At 34.2% G+C, this 19,180-nt stretch overlaps 6 long non-coding RNA genes across 11 annotated transcripts; all 6 read right to left on the minus strand.

The window, feature by feature from the left end:
• On the minus strand, window positions 1–2,421 carry LOC123319584. Its single transcript, XR_006538540.1, has 2 exons — window positions 2,290–2,421; window positions 1–276 (listed from the first exon to the last, which is right to left on the minus strand). It is a non-coding gene; the product is annotated as an uncharacterized LOC123319584 (long non-coding RNA).
• A 255-nt stretch (window positions 2,422–2,676) lies between these two features.
• Window positions 2,677–3,048, minus strand: LOC123319583. The gene is made up of 2 exons (XR_006538539.1): window positions 2,826–3,048; window positions 2,677–2,760 (listed from the first exon to the last, which is right to left on the minus strand). It is a non-coding gene; the product is annotated as an uncharacterized LOC123319583 (long non-coding RNA).
• A 1,952-nt stretch (window positions 3,049–5,000) lies between these two features.
• Window positions 5,001–6,146, minus strand: LOC123319578. The gene is made up of 2 exons (XR_006538531.1): window positions 5,497–6,146; window positions 5,001–5,434 (listed from the first exon to the last, which is right to left on the minus strand). It is a non-coding gene; the product is annotated as an uncharacterized LOC123319578 (long non-coding RNA).
• A 2,514-nt stretch (window positions 6,147–8,660) lies between these two features.
• Window positions 8,661–12,849, minus strand: LOC123319589. 4 transcript variants are annotated; one of them, XR_006538549.1, is made up of 4 exons: window positions 12,633–12,849; window positions 9,165–9,438; window positions 9,074–9,102; window positions 8,661–9,030 (listed from the first exon to the last, which is right to left on the minus strand). It is a non-coding gene; the product is annotated as an uncharacterized LOC123319589 (long non-coding RNA). The 4 variants fall into 4 exon arrangements; XR_006538546.1 differs by having other exon boundaries at window positions 12,497–12,849; XR_006538547.1 differs by lacking the exon at window positions 12,633–12,849 and adding an exon at window positions 9,556–9,727.
• Window positions 11,268–12,050, minus strand: LOC123319594. Its single transcript, XR_006538554.1, has 2 exons — window positions 12,021–12,050; window positions 11,268–11,968 (listed from the first exon to the last, which is right to left on the minus strand). It is a non-coding gene; the product is annotated as an uncharacterized LOC123319594 (long non-coding RNA).
• A 4,378-nt stretch (window positions 12,850–17,227) lies between the features above and the next one.
• Window positions 17,228–18,556, minus strand: LOC123319580. 3 transcript variants are annotated; one of them, XR_006538535.1, is made up of 3 exons: window positions 18,540–18,556; window positions 17,732–17,999; window positions 17,228–17,669 (listed from the first exon to the last, which is right to left on the minus strand). It is a non-coding gene; the product is annotated as an uncharacterized LOC123319580 (long non-coding RNA). The 3 variants fall into 3 exon arrangements; XR_006538533.1 differs by lacking the exon at window positions 18,540–18,556 and adding an exon at window positions 18,111–18,345; XR_006538534.1 differs by lacking the exon at window positions 18,540–18,556 and adding an exon at window positions 18,229–18,290.
• Window positions 18,557–19,180: the final 624 nt, after the last annotated feature.

The following is a 19,180-nucleotide window of genomic DNA, read 5'->3' on the forward strand; positions in this document are numbered from 1 at the left end:
TAGCCAGTGAAAATATATTGATCAAAAATATAAAATGATTTTCCTATTTCAATAATATACGATAGAGATTATCACATAACATATATGTCTAACAGCGTTCCTTGAAATCAGGCGTTGTTCCAGTTTTTTCCCATTGAGAAAATTCTTTCGAAACAAAATTGAGCAGTATCAGAAAATGAATATTACTTATGAAATATAGAACCTCCTGGTTGATCTTCTATAAAGACTTAGCCCCCCAGAACTGTGTGCTATGTATAAAATCTCATGTTTATATACCTAAAAAAAAAAGATATTTGTTATTTTATGAGTTTGCATGTAAAACATATGTAATATATTATGTGAACTTGTAAAATAGATCATATACTTCAAATAAAAACTCTCCTGAACGAATTGCTCTAGAAGCTTATCCATGAAGAACCTTTTTTATTTCAATTAACTCTCTCCGATACATGCTTTTTTGACATGACATTTCTGATAAATTTATGCGTGCCTGAAACTGAATATTAATTATGAAATACAGAACCTCCTGGTTGATTTACTATACAGACTTAGCCCCAAGAACGGTGTGTTATGTATAAAATCTCATGTTTATATACCTTAAAGAAGGATATTTGTCATTCTATGGGTTTGCATGTAATGTATATGAAATATATTATGTGAACTTGTAAAATAGATCATATACTTCAAATAAAAACTCTCCTGAACGAATTGCTCTAGAAGCTTATCCATGAAGAACCTTTTTTATTTCAATTAACTCTCTCCGATACATGCTTTTTTGACATGACATTTCTGATAAATTTATGCGTGCCTGAAACTGAATATTAATTATGAAATACAGAACCTCCTGGTTGATTTACTATACAGACTTAGCCCCAAGAACGGTGTGTTATGTATAAAATCTCATGTTTATATACCTTAAAGAAGGATATTTGTCATTCTATGGGTTTGCATGTAATGTATATGAAATATATTATGTGAAATTGTAAAATAGATCATATACTTTAAATAAAAACTCTCCTGAACGAATTGCTCTAGAAGCTTATCCATGAAGAACCTTTTTTATTTCAATTAACTCTCTCCGATACATGCTTTTTTGACATGACATTACATTTCATGATCTGATAAATTTATGTGTGCCTAAAACTGAATATTAATTATGAAATACAGAACCTCCTGGTTGATTTTCTATACAGACTTTTAGCCCCAAGAACAGTGTGTTATGTATAAAATCTCATGTTTATATACCTTAAAGAAGGATATTTGTCATTCTATGGGTTTGCATGTAATGTATATGAAATATATTATGTAAACTTGTAAAATAGATAAATACAAATAAAAACTCTCCTGAACGAATTGCTCTAGAAGCTCATCCATGAAGAACCTTTTTTATTTCAATTAACTCTCTCCGATACATGCTTTTTTGACATGACATTTCATGATCTGATAAATTTATGTGTGCCTGAAACTGAATATTAATTATGAAATACAGAACCTCCTGGTTGATTTTCTATACAGACTTAGCCCCAAGAACAGTGTGTTATGTATAAAATCTCATGTTTATATACCTTAAAGAAGGATATTTGTCATTCTATGGGTTTGCATGTAATGTATATGAAATATATTATGTGAACTTGTAAAATAGATCATATACTTCAAATAAAAACTCTCCTGAACGAATTGCTCTAGAGGCTCATCCATGAAGAACCTTTTTTATTTCAATTAACTCTCTCCTATACATGCTTTTTTGACATGACATTTCATGATCTGATAAATTTATGTGTGCCTGAAACTGAATATTAATTATGAAATACAGAACCTCCTGGTTGATTTTCAATACAGACTTAGCCCCAAGAACAGTGTATTATGTATAAAATCTCATGTTTATATACCTAAAAAATGGATATTTGTCATTCTATGGGTTTGCATGTAATGTATATGAAATATATTATGTGAACTTGAAAAATATATCATATACTTCAAATAAAAACTCTCCTGAACGAATTGCTCTAGAAGCTCATCCATGAAGAACCTTTTTTATTTCAATTAACTCTCTCCGATACATGCTTTTTTGACATGACATTTCATGATCTGATAAATTTATGTGTGCCTGAAACTGAATATTAATTATGAAATACAGAACCTCCTGGTTGATTTTCTATACAGACTTAGCCCCAAGAACAGTGTGTTATGTATAAAATCTCATGTTTATATACCTTAAAGAAGGATATTTGTCATTCTATGTAATGTATATGAAATATATTATGTGAACTTGTAAAATAGATCATATACTTCAAATAAAAACTCTCCTGAACGAATTGCTCTAGAAGCTTATCCATGAAGAACCTTTCTTATTTCAATAAACTCTCACCAATACATGCTTTTTTGACATTGCTTTACATTTCATGATCTGACAAATTCATGTTTGCCTGAAAATGAATATTAATTATTAAATATAGAATATCCTGGTTGATTTTATACACAGACTTACCCCCAAGAACAGGTTGTTATCTATAAATTCTCATATTTATACACCAAGTAAACATATTTGTCATTCTATGAGTTTGTATGTAATTTAATATGAAATACATTATGTAAACTTGAAAAATAGATCATATATTTCAAATAGAAGCTCTCCTGAACGAACTGCTTCAGGACTTTACCCCTGAAGAAGGTTTCTTATTCCTAATACAGTCTCTCCGAGGGATGATAATTGCCATCCTAGGATTTTTTCATTTCTGTATCTGATAAATTGATATGTGCCTGAAAAAAATAAGTATTATTAGTGACAAAATATACTATCAGTTATAATATCCGATCTCTCATACAGATTCACGTCCAAGAACTGTGTTTTATATCTCAGAATTCAATAATAACCTAACTTTCCGATTATGGAAAAAAGTTCAACTGTGATGAGAGCTTCGAAGTTTTATCGTACGGGGAGAAATGTAGTAAATATATTGAATATATCCTTTAATTTCAATAATAATTAAACCTTAAAAATTTGCATCAATTTTTTCACGGTCTGTCAACAGTCAAATGAAACTGGCCTAAGGAACCCTCAACACTTGACAGGAAAACACGTTATAGGAATTGAAAAATTATGGAAATTTTAAAATTTTAAGTTAGTTTTGGCTGAAAAGTGACCTCGACTTTCCTAATATAAATTTATTTTGGCAATTTCAACGCTAAAAATCACGAAATTACTGAAAATATTCAGGGCCAAAACGAAGGTTATGAACGGTGCTTAACTGAGGTGGTTTCGTAATATCGAAAATTGCAAACTTACCTGTACATATTGAGCCGAAATATGGGTACCTGTAGATGCTACAGGATATGGAGAATGATTCTCTAGCATTTATTTTTCCTATTTTGGCATTATTTATATAATAATCGACTCGAGTTTCCGAAAACTGCAAAAACCCCTTTCGAAACGTCAAACGTGAACGAAATTACCTCTATGCTCTTGGAAATTAATTTATCAAATTTTCGTAGACGTCAAAAATTTTCAAATTTCTTACGCTTTTTTGGGAAATTTCGTTCGGGCTCCGGGAAAAAAAACAGGCCTATTTTAATTTCGGGTTCTTCGAGCTTAGTTCGACACCCATCCCGGCTCTCGAGCTACCGCGGATCTCTCAAGCTAATCAAATCATTTTGGTATCTTTTCGCGAAAATCGTGAATTTCGCGATTTTCTCACGCAATTTTCGGACACTTTTAGACGGGGTAAAAATACGATCTAGGCATTTTCGGAGAGCTCGATTCTTCTTCTAGCGTTCCATGTACCGCTCTACCCAGCCACGCGCCTTCGGCGCTCACCATTTCAAATTTCCCATACCCTCCCCCGACACTTCAACATGGCAAAAAATTTGATACGATTCGGTGATCATTTTTTATCAACGTTATAGTATTAACTAGTAAGCCCATAGATCTACCTTTGTTGATAGATCTACTTTTTTTGGCAGATCAGTATAGCCAGGAGATCCACCTTGTAGGTAGATTCGCCTTCATGGACAGATTCGCCTTTTGTCCGTAGCTCGGGCCTACGGCCCTCGTGATTCGCCTTCCGCCGTAGCTCGAGCCTACGGCCCACGCGATTCGCCTTTCGTCAGTAGCTCGGGCCTTCGGCCCTCGCCATTCACCTTCCGACCGTAGCTCGGGCCTACGGCCCTCGCTTTTAATGATACGCGAATACTATACAATACTGAGTATCACACATAACTCACAGCGTTCGATATATACAGGCATTGTCGCAAATTTCACGAAAAAATACAAATAATCTCATACACAGCTTAAAAATTGGCAAAAATCAGTTATATTCAGTTGGACAGAAGCCTTATAACGGAGATTCCATGCATTCAGTTCATCTTGAATAGAAACTTACAAAGTTCTTTCTTTACGATGAAACAAAAAACTAAGTTGAAATGAGAATAACTGGTCAAAAGTCTATAAAAGTAGAATTTTAACGCAAAAAAAAAACACCCTGCTATTGTATTCCAATAATCATTATATCATTCCACTCAAATAAGTTATTCGAAAACATTTTTCCTTCCATCTGGAATGATTAAATACAATAATCCTCGTACAATAATCAAAAAGCTTAAAAATTGGCCGAAATATGTTATATGGAATGGGAAAGAAGCCTAATTATAAAAATTTCAAGCATCATAATATTTAATTCAGTTTATTTTGAACAAAATCTACAAAATCCTTTCATCTACGATAAGAAAAAAAAAACTAACCTCAAATGACAAAAACTTGGCGAAAGTCTATACATATATAGAATTTTTATGTTAAAACTTACTCATAGATTGTGTTTCAATATGCTTTTTATCATCCCAATAAGCATTTTATTATTCCACTTGAATGAGTTATTTGAAAACATTTCTCCTATTATCTGGAATGAGTAAATATAATAATCCTTGTACACTAATCAAAAAGCTTAAAAATTGGCCAAAATCTGTCATATGGAATTGAAAAGAAGCCTTATTATGAAGATTTCAAGTATTATAACATTTCATTCAGTTTATTTTGAACAAAAACCTACAGAGTCCCTCTCTCTACGATAAGAGTAACAATCTTACCTTAAATGAGAAAACTTGACAAATGTCTATAAATATAGAATTTTAACGCAAAAACTCACTCATAGATTGTGTTTCAATAATCATTATATCATTCCAAATGAATAACTTATCTCAAAACATTTTTCCATAGATCTAGACTAAGAAAATCATCTCCGTACACTACCCGATTGCATGGAAGTTGTCAGAAATCTGTTGTATTCAGTTGAAAAAAAGCGAAATAGATCATTTACTTCACATAGAAACTATCCTGAATGATATGCTTTATAAACTTACTCTGAACTACCTCTTTTTTACCAAATAACACTGTCCGAGAAATGATATTATACATTTCTTGATCTGATAAATTTATATGTGCCTGAAAATAAATTTCAATTATGAAATATAGAATCTCCTGGTCGATTTTCTGTGCAGACTCACCCCCAAGAACCGTTTGTTATCTAGAAATTCTTATGTTCATACACCAAGATCAAAGATGTTTCTCATTCTGTGAGTTTGCATGTAATTTGATCTGAAGTACATTATGTAAACTTGACAAATGGATCATATATTTCAAATAGAAACTCTCCTGAACGAACTGCTTCAGGACTTTACCCCTGAAGAAGGATTTTCATTCCAAATACAGTCTCTCCGAGGGATGATAATTGCCATCCTAGGATTTTTTCATTTCTGTATCTGATAAATTGATATGTGCCTGAAAAAAATAAGTATTATTAGTGACAAAATATACTATCAGTTATAATATCCGATCTCTCATACAGATTCACGTCCAAGAACTGTGTTTTATATCTCAGAATTCAATAATAACCTAACTTTCCGATTATGGAAAAAAGTTCAACTGTGATGAGAGCTTCGAAGTTTTATCGTACGGGGAGAAATGTAGTAAATATATTGAATATATCCTTTAATTTCAATAATAATTAAACCTTAAAAATTTGCATCAATTTTTTCACGGTCTGTCAACAGTCAAATGAAACTGGCCTAAGGATCCCTCAACACTTGACAGGAAAACACGTTATAGGAATTGAAAAATTATGGAAATTTTAAAATTTTAAGTTATTTTTGGTTGAATAGTGACCTCGACATTCCTAATATAAATTTATTTTGGCAATTTTTAACGCTAAAAATCACGGAATGACTGAAAATATTCAGGGCCAAAACGAAGGTTATGAACGGTGCTTAACTGAGGTGGTTTCGTAATATCGAAAATTGCAAACTTACCTGTACATATTGAGCCGAAATATGGGTACCTGGAGATGCTACAGGCAATGGAGAATGATTCTCTAGCATTTATCTTCCCTATTTTGGCATTATTCATATAATAATCAACTCGAGTTTCCGAAAACTGCAAAAACCCCTTTCGAAACGTCAGAAGTGAAATTACCTCTATGCTCTTGGAAATTAATTTATCAAATTTTCGTAGACGTCAAAAATTTTCAAATTTCTTACGCTTTTTTGGGAAATTTCGTTCGGACTCCGGGAAAAAAAACAGGCCTATTTTAATTTCGGGTCCTTCGAGCTTAGTTCGACACCCATCCCGGCTCTCGAGCTACCGCGGATCTCTCAAGCTAATCAAATAACTTTGGCACCTTTTCGCGAAAATCGTGAATTTCGCGATTTTCTCACGCAATTTTCGGACACTTTTAGACGGGGTAAAAATACGATCTAGGCATTTTCGGAGAGCTCGATTCTTCTTCTAGCGTTCCATGTACCGCTCTACCCAGCCACGCGCCTTCGGCGCTCACCATCTCAAATTTCCCATACCCTCCCCCAACACTTCAACGTGGCAAAAAATTTGATACGATTCAGTGATCATTTTTTATCAACGTTATAGTATTAACTAGTATAGCCAGGAGATCCACCTTGTAGGTAGATTCACCTTTACTGGCAGATTCGCCTTTCGTCCGTAGCTCGGGCCTTCGGCCCTCGCGATACGCCTTTTGTTCGTAGCTCGGGCCTTCGGCCCTCGCTCGATTCCCCTTTTATAAATATCTAGGCCAAAAACGTTTTTTAAAAGCATGATCGATTTAAGGCACCTCGTTCTGTGATCGCTGCCAAGCCGTCAAAACTGACGTTAACCTTTAAATCACACTCTGACATCGATTGTCAAAGTGCACTTTCACTTAATTTTCTCTGATAATCAATAGAAAATAATTTAATTTTGTGGAATGTCACTCGATTTTTAATAGACGTCAAAAATTTTCAAAATTCTTACGCTTTTTTAGGTAATATCTTTCGGGCTCCGGGAAAAAAAACAGGCCTATTTTAATTTCGGGTTCTTCGAGCTTAGTTCGACACCCATCCCGGCTCTCGAGCTACCGCGGATCTCTCAAGCTAATCAAATCAAATTGGTACCTTTTCGCGAAAATCGTGAATTTCGCGATTTTCTCACGCAATTTTCGGACACTTCTAGACGGGGTAAAAATACGATCTAGGCATTTTCGGAAAGCTCGATTCTTACTCTTGCGTTCCATTTACCGCTCTACCCGGCCACGCCCTTCGGCGCTCGCCATTTCAAATTTCCCATACCCTCCACCGACACTTCAACGTGGCAAAAAATTTGATACGATTCAGTGATCATTTTTTATCAACGTTATAGTATTAACTAGTAAGCCCATAGATCTACCTTAATTGATAGATCTACCTTTTTTGGCAGATCAGTATAGCCAGGAGATCCACCTTGTAGGTAGATTCGCCTTCATGGACAGATTCGCCTTTTGTCCGTAGCTCGGGCCTTCGGCCCTCGCGATTCGCCTTCCGCCCGTAGCTCGGGCCTACGGCCCTCGCACTTAATGATACGCGAATACTATACAATACTGAGTATCACACATAACTCACACCGTTCGATATATACAGGCATTGTCGCAAATTTCACGAAAGAAAACAAATAATCTCATACACTGCTCAAAAATTGGCAAAAATCAGTTATAACGGAGATTCCATGCATTCAGTTCATCTTGAATTGAAACTCACAAAGTTCTTTCTCTACGATGAAACAAAAAACTAACCTGAAATGAGAATAACTGGCCAAAAGTCTATAAAAGTAGAATTTTAACGCAAAAAACACACCCTGCCATTGTATTCCAATAATCATTATATCATTCCACTCGAATAAGTTATTCGAAAATATTTTTCCTTTTATCTGGAATGATTAAATACAATAATCCTCGTACAATAATCAAAAAGCTTAAAAATTGGCCAAAATCTGTTATATGGAATGGGAAAGAAGCCTAATTAAAAAAATTTCAAGCATCATAATATTTAATTCAGTTCATTTTGAACAAAAATCTACAAAATCCCTTCATCTACGATAAGAAAAAAAACTAACCTCAAATGACAAAAACTTGGCGAAAGTCTATATAAATATAGAATTTTTACGTAAAACCTTACTCATAGATTGTGTTTCAATAATCTTTTTATCATCCCAATAATCATTTTATTATTCCACTTGAATGAGTTAATTGAAAACATTTCTCCTATTATCTGGAATGAGCGAATAGAATAATCCTTGTACACTAATCTAAAAGCTTGAAAATTGGCCAAAATCTGTTATATGGAATTGAAAAGAAGCCTAATTATGAAGATTTCAAGTATTATAACATTTAATTCAGTTTATTTCGAACAAAAACCTACAGAGTCCCTCTCTCTACGATAAGAGAAAAATCTTACCTTGAATGAGAAAACTCGACAAATGTCTATAAACATAGAATTTTAACGCAAAAGCTCACTCATAGATTGTGTTTCAATAATCATTATATAATTCCAACAGAATAACTTATCTCAAAACGTATTTTGCCATAAATCTAGACTAAGAAAATCATCTCCATACACTACCCAATTGCTTGAACGTTGTCAGAAATCTGATGTACTCAGTTGAAAAGAAGAGAAATAGATCATCTACTTCACATGGAAACTCTCCTGAACGAATTGCTTTATGAACTTACTCTGAAAAAACTTTTTTTTACCAAATAACACTGTCCGAGAGATGATATTATACATTTCTTGATCTGATAAATTTATATATGCCTGAAAATAAATTTCAATTATAAAATATAGAATCTCCTGGTCGATTTTCTGTGCAGACTCACCCCCAAGAACCGTTTGTTATCTAGAAATTCTTATGTTCATACACCAAGATTAAGGATGTTTCTCATTCTGTGAGTTTGCATGTAATTTAATCTGAAATCCATTATGTAAACTTGACAAATGGATCATATACTTCAAATACTAACTCTTCTGAAACAATTGCTCAGAAGCTTACCCCTGAAGAAGCTTTTTTTATATAAAATGAGACTTTCCGAGAGATGATATTTGACATTTGTGAATTTCATACATTTCTTGATATGATGAATTTATATGTGCCTGAAAAATAAGTATTGTTAGTGACAAAATAAACTATCAGTTATTGTTATTACATCTGATTTTGATACAGATTCACGTCCAAGAACTGTCTTTCATATCTGGAAATTCAATAATAACCTAACTTTCGGATTATGGGGAGAAATTCATCTGTGATGTGAGCTTCGAAGTGCTATCACTGCTATGCTATTGTACGGGGAGAAATGTAGTAAATATATCCTTTAATTTCAATAATAATTAAACCTTAAAAATTTACATCAATTTTTTCACGGTCTGTCAACAGTCAAATGAAACTGGCCTAAGGCTCACTCAACACTTCTACCTGAATGACAGGAAAACACGTTATACGAATTGAAAAATTATGGAAATTATAAAATTTTAAGTTAGTTTTGGCTGAATAGTGACCTCGACTTTCCTAATATAAATTTATCTTGGCAATTTCAACGCTAAAAATCACGAAATGACTGAAAATATTCAGGGCCAAAACGAAGGTTCTGAACGGTGCTTAACCGAGGTGGTTTCGTAATATCGAAAATTGCAAACTTACCTGTACATATCGAGCCGAAATATGGGTACCTGGAGATGCTACAGGATATGGAGAATGATTCTCTAGCATTTATCTTCCCTATTTTGGCATTATTCATATAATAATCGACTCGAGTTTCCGAAAACTGCAAAAACCCCTTTCGAAACGTCAGACGTGATGGAAATTACCTCTATGCTCTTGGAAATTAATTTATCAAATTTTCGTAGACGTCAAAAATTTTCGAAATTCTTACGCTTTTTTAGGTAATATCGTTCGGGCTCCGGGAAAAAAAACAGGCCTATTTTAATTTCGGGTTCTTCGAGCTTAGTTCTACACCCATCCCGGCTCTCGAGCTACCGCGGATCTCTCAAGCTAATCAAATCATTTTGGTATCTTTTCGCGAAAATCGTGAATTTCGCGATTTTCTCACGCAATTTTCGGACACTTCTAGACGGGGTAAAAATACGATCTAGGCATTTTCGGAAAGCTCGATTCTTACTCTTGCGTTCCATGTACCGCTCTTTCCGGCCACGCGCCTTCGGCGCTCACCATTTCAAATTTCCCACACCCTCCCCCGACACTTCAACATGGCAAAAAATTTGATACGATTCGGTGATCATTTTTTATCAACGTTATAGTATTAACTAGTAAGCCCATAGATCTACCTTTATTGATAGATTTACCTTTTTTGGCAGATCAGTATAGCCAGGAGATCCACCTTGTAGGTAGATTCGCCTTCATGGACAGATTCGCCCTTTGTCCGTAGCTCGGGCCTTCGGCCCTCCCGATTCGCCTTCCGCCCGTAGCTCGGGCCTACGGCCCTCGCACTTAATGATACGCGAATACTATACAATACTGAGTATCACACATAACTCACACCGTTCGATATATACAGGCATTGTCGCAAATTTCACGAAAGAAAACAAATAATCTCATACACTGCTCAAAAATTGGCAAAAATCAGTTATATTCAGTTGGACAGAAGCCTTATAACGGAGATTCCATGCATTCAGTTCATCTTGAATTGAAACTCACAAAGTTCTTTCTCTACGATGAAACAAAAAACTAACCTGAAATGAGAATAACTGGCGAAAAGTCTATAAAAGTAGAATTTTAATGCAAAAAACACACCCTGCCATTGTATTCCAATAATCATTATATCATTCCACTCGAATAAGTTATTCGAAAACATTTTTCCTTTTATCTGGAATGATTAAATACAATAATCCTCGTACAATAATCAAAAAGCTTAAAAATTGGCCAAAATCTGTTATATGGAATGGGAAAGAAGCCTAATTAAAAAAATTTCAAGCATCATAATATTTAATTCAGTTCATTTTGAACAAAAATCTACAAAATCCCTTCATCTACGATAAGAAAAAAAACTAACCTCAAATGACAAAAACTTGGCGAAAGTCTATATAAATATAGAAATTTTACGTAAAACCTTACTCATAGATTGTGTTTCAATAATCTTTTTATCATCCCAATAATCATTTTATTATTCCACTTGAATGAGTTAATTGAAAACATTTCTCCTATTATCTGGAATGAGCGAATAGAATAATCCTTGTACACCAATCAAAAAGCTTGAAAATTGGCTAGAATCTGTTATATGGAATTGAAAAGAAGCCTAATTATGAAGATTTCAAGTATTATAACATTTAATTCAGTTTATTTCGAACAAAAACCTACAGAGTCCCTCTCTCTACGATAAGAGAAAAATCTTACCTTGAATGAGAAAACTCGACAAATGTCTATAAACATAGAATTTTAACGCAAAAGCTCACTCATAGATTGTGTTTCAATAATCATTATATAATTCCAACAGAATAACTTATCTCAAAACGTATTTTGCCATAGATCTAGACTAAGAAAATCATCTCCATACACTACCCAATTGCTTGAACGTTGCCAGAAATCTGATGTACTCAGTTGAAAAGAAGAGAAATAGATCATCTACTTCACATGGAAACTCTCCTGAACGAATTGCTTTATGAACTTACTCTGAAAAAACTTTTTTTTACCAAATAACACTGTCCGAGAGATGATATTATACATTTCTTGATCTGATACATTTATATATGCCTGAAAATAAATTTCAATTATAAAATATAGAATCTCCTGGTCGATTTTCTGTGCAGACTCACCCCCAAGAACCGTTTGTTATCTAGAAATTCTTATGTTCATACACCAAGATTAAGGATGTTTCTCATTCTGTGAGTTTGCATGTAATTTAATCTGAAATCCATTATGTAAACTTGACAAATGGATCATATACTTCAAATACTAACTTTTCTGAAACAATTGCTTAGAAGCTTACCCCTGAAGAAGCTTTTTTTATTTAAAATGAGACTTTCCGAGAGATGATATTTGACATTTGTGAATTTCATACATTTCTTGATATAATTAATTTATATAAGCCTGAAAAATAAGTATTGTTAGTGACAAAATAAACTATCAGTTATTACATCTGATTTTGATACAGATTCACGTCCAAGAACTGTCTTTCATATCTGGAAATTCAATAATAACCTAACTTTCGGATTATGGGGAAAAATTCATCTGTGATGTGAGCTTCGAAGTGCTATCACTGCTATGCTATTGTACGGGGAGAAATGTAGTAAATATATCCTTTAATTTCAATAATAATTAAACCTTAAAAATTTACATCAATTTTTTCACGGTCTGTCAACAGTCAAATGAAACTGGCCTAAGGCTCCCTCAACACTTCTACCCGAATGACAGGCAAACACGTTATACGAATTGAAAAATTATGGAAATTATAAAATTTTAAGTTAGTTTTGGCTGAATAGTGACCTCGACTTTCCTAATATAAATTTATCTTGGCAATTTCAACGCTAAAAATCACGAAATGACTGAAAATATTCAGGGCCAAAACGAAGGTTCTGAAAGGTGCTTAACCGAGGTGGTTTCGTAATATCGAAAATTGCAAACTTACCTGTACATATCGAGCCGAAATATGGGTACCTGGAGGTGCTACAGGATATGGAGAATGATTCTCTAGCATTTATCTTCCCTATTTTGGCATTATTCATATAATAATCGACTCGAGTTTCCGATAACTGCAAAAACCCCTTTCGAAACGTCAGACGTGATGGAAATTACTTCTATGCTCTTGGAAATTAATTTATCAAATTTTCGTAGACGTCAAAAATTTTCGAAATTCTTACGCTTTTTTAGGTAATATCGTTCGGGCTCCGGGAAAAAAAACAGGCCTATTTTAATTTCGGGTTCTTCGAGCTTAGTTCGACACCCATCCGGGCTCTCGAGCTACCGCGGATCTCTCAAGCTAATCAAATCATTTTGGTATCTTTTCGCGAAAATCGTGAATTTCGCGATTTTCTCACGCAATTTTCGGACACTTCTAGACGGGGTAAAAATACGATCTAGGCATTTTCGGAAAGCTCGATTCTTACTCTTGCGTTCCATGTACCGCTCTACCCGGCCACGCGCCTTCGGCGCTCACCATTTCAAATTTCCCACACCCTCCCCCGACACTTCAACATGGCAAAAAATTTGATACGATTCAGTGATCATTTTTTATCAACGTTATAGTATTAACTAGTAAGCCCATAGATCTACCTTTATTGATAGATCTACTTTTTTTGGCAGATCAGTATAGCCAGGAGATCCACCTTGTAGGTAGATTCGCCTTCATGGACAGATTCGCCTTTTGTCCGTAGCTCGGGCCTACGGCCCTCGTGATTCGCCTTCCGCCGTAGCTCGAGCCTACGGCCCACGCGATTCGCCTTTCGTCAGTAGCTCGGGCCTTCGGCCCTCGCCATTCACCTTCCGACCGTAGCTCGGGCCTACGGCCCTCGCTTTTAATGATACGCGAATACTATACAATACTGAGTATCACACATAACTCACAGCGTTCGATATATACAGGCATTGTCGCAAATTTCACGAAAAAATACAAATAATCTCATACACAGCTTAAAAATTGGCAAAAATCAGTTATATTCAGTTGGACAGAAGCCTTATAACGGAGATTCCATGCATTCAGTTCATCTTGAATAGAAACTTACAAAGTTCTTTCTTTACGATGAAACAAAAAACTAAGTTGAAATGAGAATAACTGGTCAAAAGTCTATAAAAGTAGAATTTTAACGCAAAAAAAAACACCCTGCTATTGTATTCCAATAATCATTATATCATTCCACTCAAATAAGTTATTCGAAAACATTTTTCCTTCCATCTGGAATGATTAAATACAATAATCCTCGTACAATAATCAAAAAGCTTAAAAATTGGCCGAAATATGTTATATGGAATGGGAAAGAAGCCTAATTATAAAAATTTCAAGCATCATAATATTTAATTCAGTTTATTTTGAACAAAATCTACAAAATCCTTTCATCTACGATAAGAAAAAAAAACTAACCTCAAATGACAAAAACTTGGCGAAAGTCTATACATATATAGAATTTTTATGTTAAAACTTACTCATAGATTGTGTTTCAATATGCTTTTTATCATCCCAATAAGCATTTTATTATTCCACTTGAATGAGTTATTTGAAAACATTTCTCCTATTATCTGGAATGAGTAAATATAATAATCCTTGTACACTAATCAAAAAGCTTAAAAATTGGCCAAAATCTGTCATATGGAATTGAAAAGAAGCCTTATTATGAAGATTTCAAGTATTATAACATTTCATTCAGTTTATTTTGAACAAAAACCTACAGAGTCCCTCTCTCTACGATAAGAGTAACAATTTTACCTTAAATGAGAAAACTTGACAAATGTCTATAAATATAGAATTTTAACGCAAAAACTCACTCATAGATTGTGTTTCAATAATCATTATATCATTCCAAATGAATAACTTATCTCAAAACATTTTTCCATAGATCTAGACTAAGAAAATCATCTCCGTACACTACCCGATTGCATGGAAGTTGTCAGAAATCTGTTGTATTCAGTTGAAAAAAAGCGAAATAGATCATTTACTTCACATAGAAACTATCCTGAATGATATGCTTTATAAACTTACTCTGAACTACCTCTTTTTTACCAAATAACACTGTCCGAGAAATGATATTATACATTTCTTGATCTGATAAATTTATATGTGCCTGAAAATAAATTTCAATTATGAAATATAGAATCTCCTGGTCGATTTTCTGTGCAGACTCACCCCCAAGAACCGTTTGTTATCTAGAAATTCTTATGTTCATACACCAAGATCAAAGATGTTTCTCATTCTGTGAGTTTGCATGTAATTTGATCTGAAGTACATTATGTAAACTTGACAAATGGATCATATATTTCAAATAGAAACTCTCCTGAACGAACTGCTTCAGGACTTTACCCCTGAAGAAAGATTTTCATTCCAAATACAGTCTCTCCGAGGGATGATAATTGCCATCCTAGGATTTTTTCATTTCTGTATCTGATAAATTGATATGTGCCTGAAAAAAATAAGTATTATTAGTGACAAAATATACTATCAGTTATAATATTCGATCTCTCATACAGATTCACGTCCAAGAACTGTGTTTTATATCTCAGAATTCAATAATAACCTAACTTTCCGATTATGGAAAAAAGTTCAACTGTGATGTTAGCTTCGAAGTGCTATCGTACGGAGAAAAATGAAGTAAATATATTAAATATATCCTCTAATAATTCCAATAATAATTAAACCTTAAAAATTTGCATCAATTTTTTTACGGTCTGTCAACAGTCAAATGAAACTGGCCTAAAGCTCCCACAACACTGTTACATAAATGACAGAAAAACACGTTATAGGAATTGAAAAATTATGGAAATTTTAGAATTTTAAGTTAGTTTTGGCTGAATAGTGACCTCGACTTTCCTAATATAAATTTATTTTGGCAATTTCAACGCTAAAAATCACGAAATTACTGAAAATATTCAGGGCCAAAACGAAGGTTCTGAACGGTGCTTAATCGAGGTGGTTTCGTAATATCGAAAATTGCAAACTTACCTGTACATATTGAGCCGAAATATGGGTACCTGGAGATGCTACAGGATATGGAGAATGATTCTCTAGCATTTATCTTCCCTATTTTGGCATTATTCATATAATAATCGACTCGAGTTTCCGAAAACTGCAAAAACCCCTTTCGAAACGTCAGACTTGATGAAATTACCTCTATGCTCTTGGAAATTAATTTATCAAATTTTCGTAGACGTCAAAAATTTTCGAAATTCTTACGCTTTTTTAGGTAATATCGTTCGGGCTCCGGGAAAAAAAACAGGCCTATTTTAATTTCGGGTTCTTCGAGCTTAGTTCGACAACCATCCCGGCTCTCGAGCTACCGCGGATCTCTCAAGCTAATCAAATAACTTTGGCACCTTTTCGCGAAAATCGTGAATTTCGCGATTTTCTCACGCAATTTTCGGACACTTTTAGACGGGGTAAAAATACGATTTAGGCATTTTCGGAGAGCTCGATTCTTCTTCTAGCGTTCCATGTACCGCTCTACCCAGCCACGCGCCTTCGGCGCTCACCAATTCAAATTTCCCATACCCTCCCCCAACACTTCAACATGGCAAAAAATTTGATACGATTCGGTGATCATTTTTTATCAACGTTATAGTATTAACTAGTAAGCCCATAGATCTACCTTTATTGATAGATCTACCTTTTTTGGCAGATCAGTATAGCCAGGAGATCCACCTTGTAGGTAGATTCACCTTCATGGACAGATTCGCCTTTTGTCCGTAGCTCGGGCCTTCGGCCCTCGCGATTCGCCTTCCGCCCGTAGCTCATGCCTACGGCCCTCGCACTTAATGATACGCGAATACTATACAATACGTAGTAACACTCAAAATTCACAGCGTTCGATATATACAGGCATTGTCGCAAATTTCACGAAAGAAAACAAATAATCTCATACACTGCTCGAAAATTGGCGAAAATCAGTTATATTCAGTTGTACAGAAGCCTTATAACGGAGATTCCATGCATTCAGTTCATCTTGAATAGAAACTTACAAAGTTTTTTCTCTACGATGAAACAAAACACTAACCTGAAATGAGAATAACTGGCCAAAAGTCTATAAAAGTAGAATTTTAACGCAAAAAACACACCCTGCCATTGTATTCCAATAATCATTATATCATTCCACTCAAATAAGTTATTCGAAAACATTTTTCCTTCCATCTGGAATGATTAAATACAATAATCCTCGTACAATAATCAAAAAGCTTAACAATTGGCCAAAATCTGTTATATGGAATGGGAAAGGAGCCTAATTATAAAAATTTCAAGCATTATAACGTTTAATTCTGTTTATTTTGAACAAAAACCTACAGGGTCCCTCTCTCTACGATAATAGCAAAAATCTTACCCCAAATGGGAGAACCTGACAAATGTCTATAAATATAGAATTTTAACGCAAAAACTCACTCATAGATTGTGTTTCAATAATCATTATATCATTCCAACTGCATAACTTATCTCAAAACATATTTTTCCATAGATCTAGCCTAAGAAAATCATCTTCGTACACTATCCAATTGCTTGAAAGTTGTCAGAAATCTGTTGTGTTCAGTTGAAAAGAATCGAAATAGATCATTTGCTTCACATAGAAACTCTCCTGAACGAACTGCTTAAGAAACTTACTCTGAAGAACATTTTTTTACCAAATAACACTGTCGGAGAGATGATATTATACATTTCTTGATCTGATAAATTTATATATGCCTGAAAATAAATTTCAATTATAAAATATAGAATCTCCTGGTCGATTTTCTGTGCAGACTCACCCCCAAGAACCGTTTGTTATCTAGAAATGTTCATACACCAAGATTAAGGATGTTTCCCATTCTGTGAGTTTGCATGTAATTTAATCTGAAATCCATTATGTAAACTTGACAAATGGATCATATACTTCAAATAGAAACTCTTCTGAACCAATTGCTTAGAAGCTTACCCCTGAAGTAGCTTTTTTTATTTAAAATGAGACTTTCCGATAGATGATATTTGACATTTATGAATTTCATACATTTCTTGATATGATGAATTAATATGTGCCTGAAAAATAAGTATTATTAGTGAAAAAATAAACTATCAGTTATCACATCCGATTTTGATACAAATTCACGTCGAAGAACTGTCTTTCATATCTGGAAATTCAATAATAACCTAACTTTCCGATTATGGGAAAAAATTCAACTGTGATGTGAGCTTCGAAGTACTATCGTACGGAGAGAAATGTAGTAAATATATTAAATATATCCTTCAATTTGAATAATAATTAAACCTTAAAAATTTGCATCAATTTTTTCACGGTCCGTCAACAGTAAAATGAAACTTGCTTAAGGACAAAGAGTAACAACTCTTTTTAGTCGAATGACAGGAAAACACGTTATAGGAATTGAAAAATTATGGAAATTTTAAAACTCTAATTTATTTTTAGCTGAATAGTGATTTCAACATTCCTAATATAAATTTATTTTTTTCAATTTCAACGCTGAAAATCACGAAATTACTGAAAATATTCAGGGCCAAAACGAAGGTTATGAACGGTGCTCAACCGAGGTGGTTTCGTAATATCGAAAATTGCAAACTTACCTGTACATATTGAGCCGAAATATGGGTACCTGGAGATGCTACGGTATATGGAGAATGATTCTCTAGCATTTATCTTCCCTATTTTGGCATTATTCATATAATAATCGACTTGAGTTTCCAAAAACTGCAAAAACCCCTTTCGAAACGTCAGAAATTACCTCTATGCTCTTGGAAATTAATTTATCAAATTTTCGTAGACGTCAAAAATTTTCGAAATTCTTACGCTTTTTTAGGTAATATCGTTCGGGCTCCGGGAAAAAAAACAGGCCTATTTTAATTTCGGGTTCTTCGAGCTTAGTTCGACACCCATCCCGGCTCTCGAGCTGCCGCGGATCTCTCAAGCTAATCAAATCATTTTGGTACCTTTTCGCGAAAATCGTGAATTTCGCGATTTTCTCACGCAATTTTCGGACACTTCTAGACGGGGTAAGAATACGATCTAGGCATTTTCGGAAAGCTCGATTCTTCTTCTAGCGTTCCATGTACCGCTCTACCCGGCCACGCGCCTTCGGCGCTCACCATTTCAAATTTCCCATACCCTCCACCGACACTTCGACATGGCAAAAAATTCGATACGATTCGGTGATCATTTTTTATCAACGTTATAGTATTAACGAGTAATTCCTTCTGATGTGTTCGCA

The sequence above is a fragment of the Coccinella septempunctata genome, chromosome 8 (genome assembly GCF_907165205.1).
Source record: "Coccinella septempunctata chromosome 8, icCocSept1.1, whole genome shotgun sequence".
In the NCBI taxonomy this organism is placed as follows: domain Eukaryota; kingdom Metazoa; phylum Arthropoda; class Insecta; order Coleoptera; family Coccinellidae; genus Coccinella; species Coccinella septempunctata.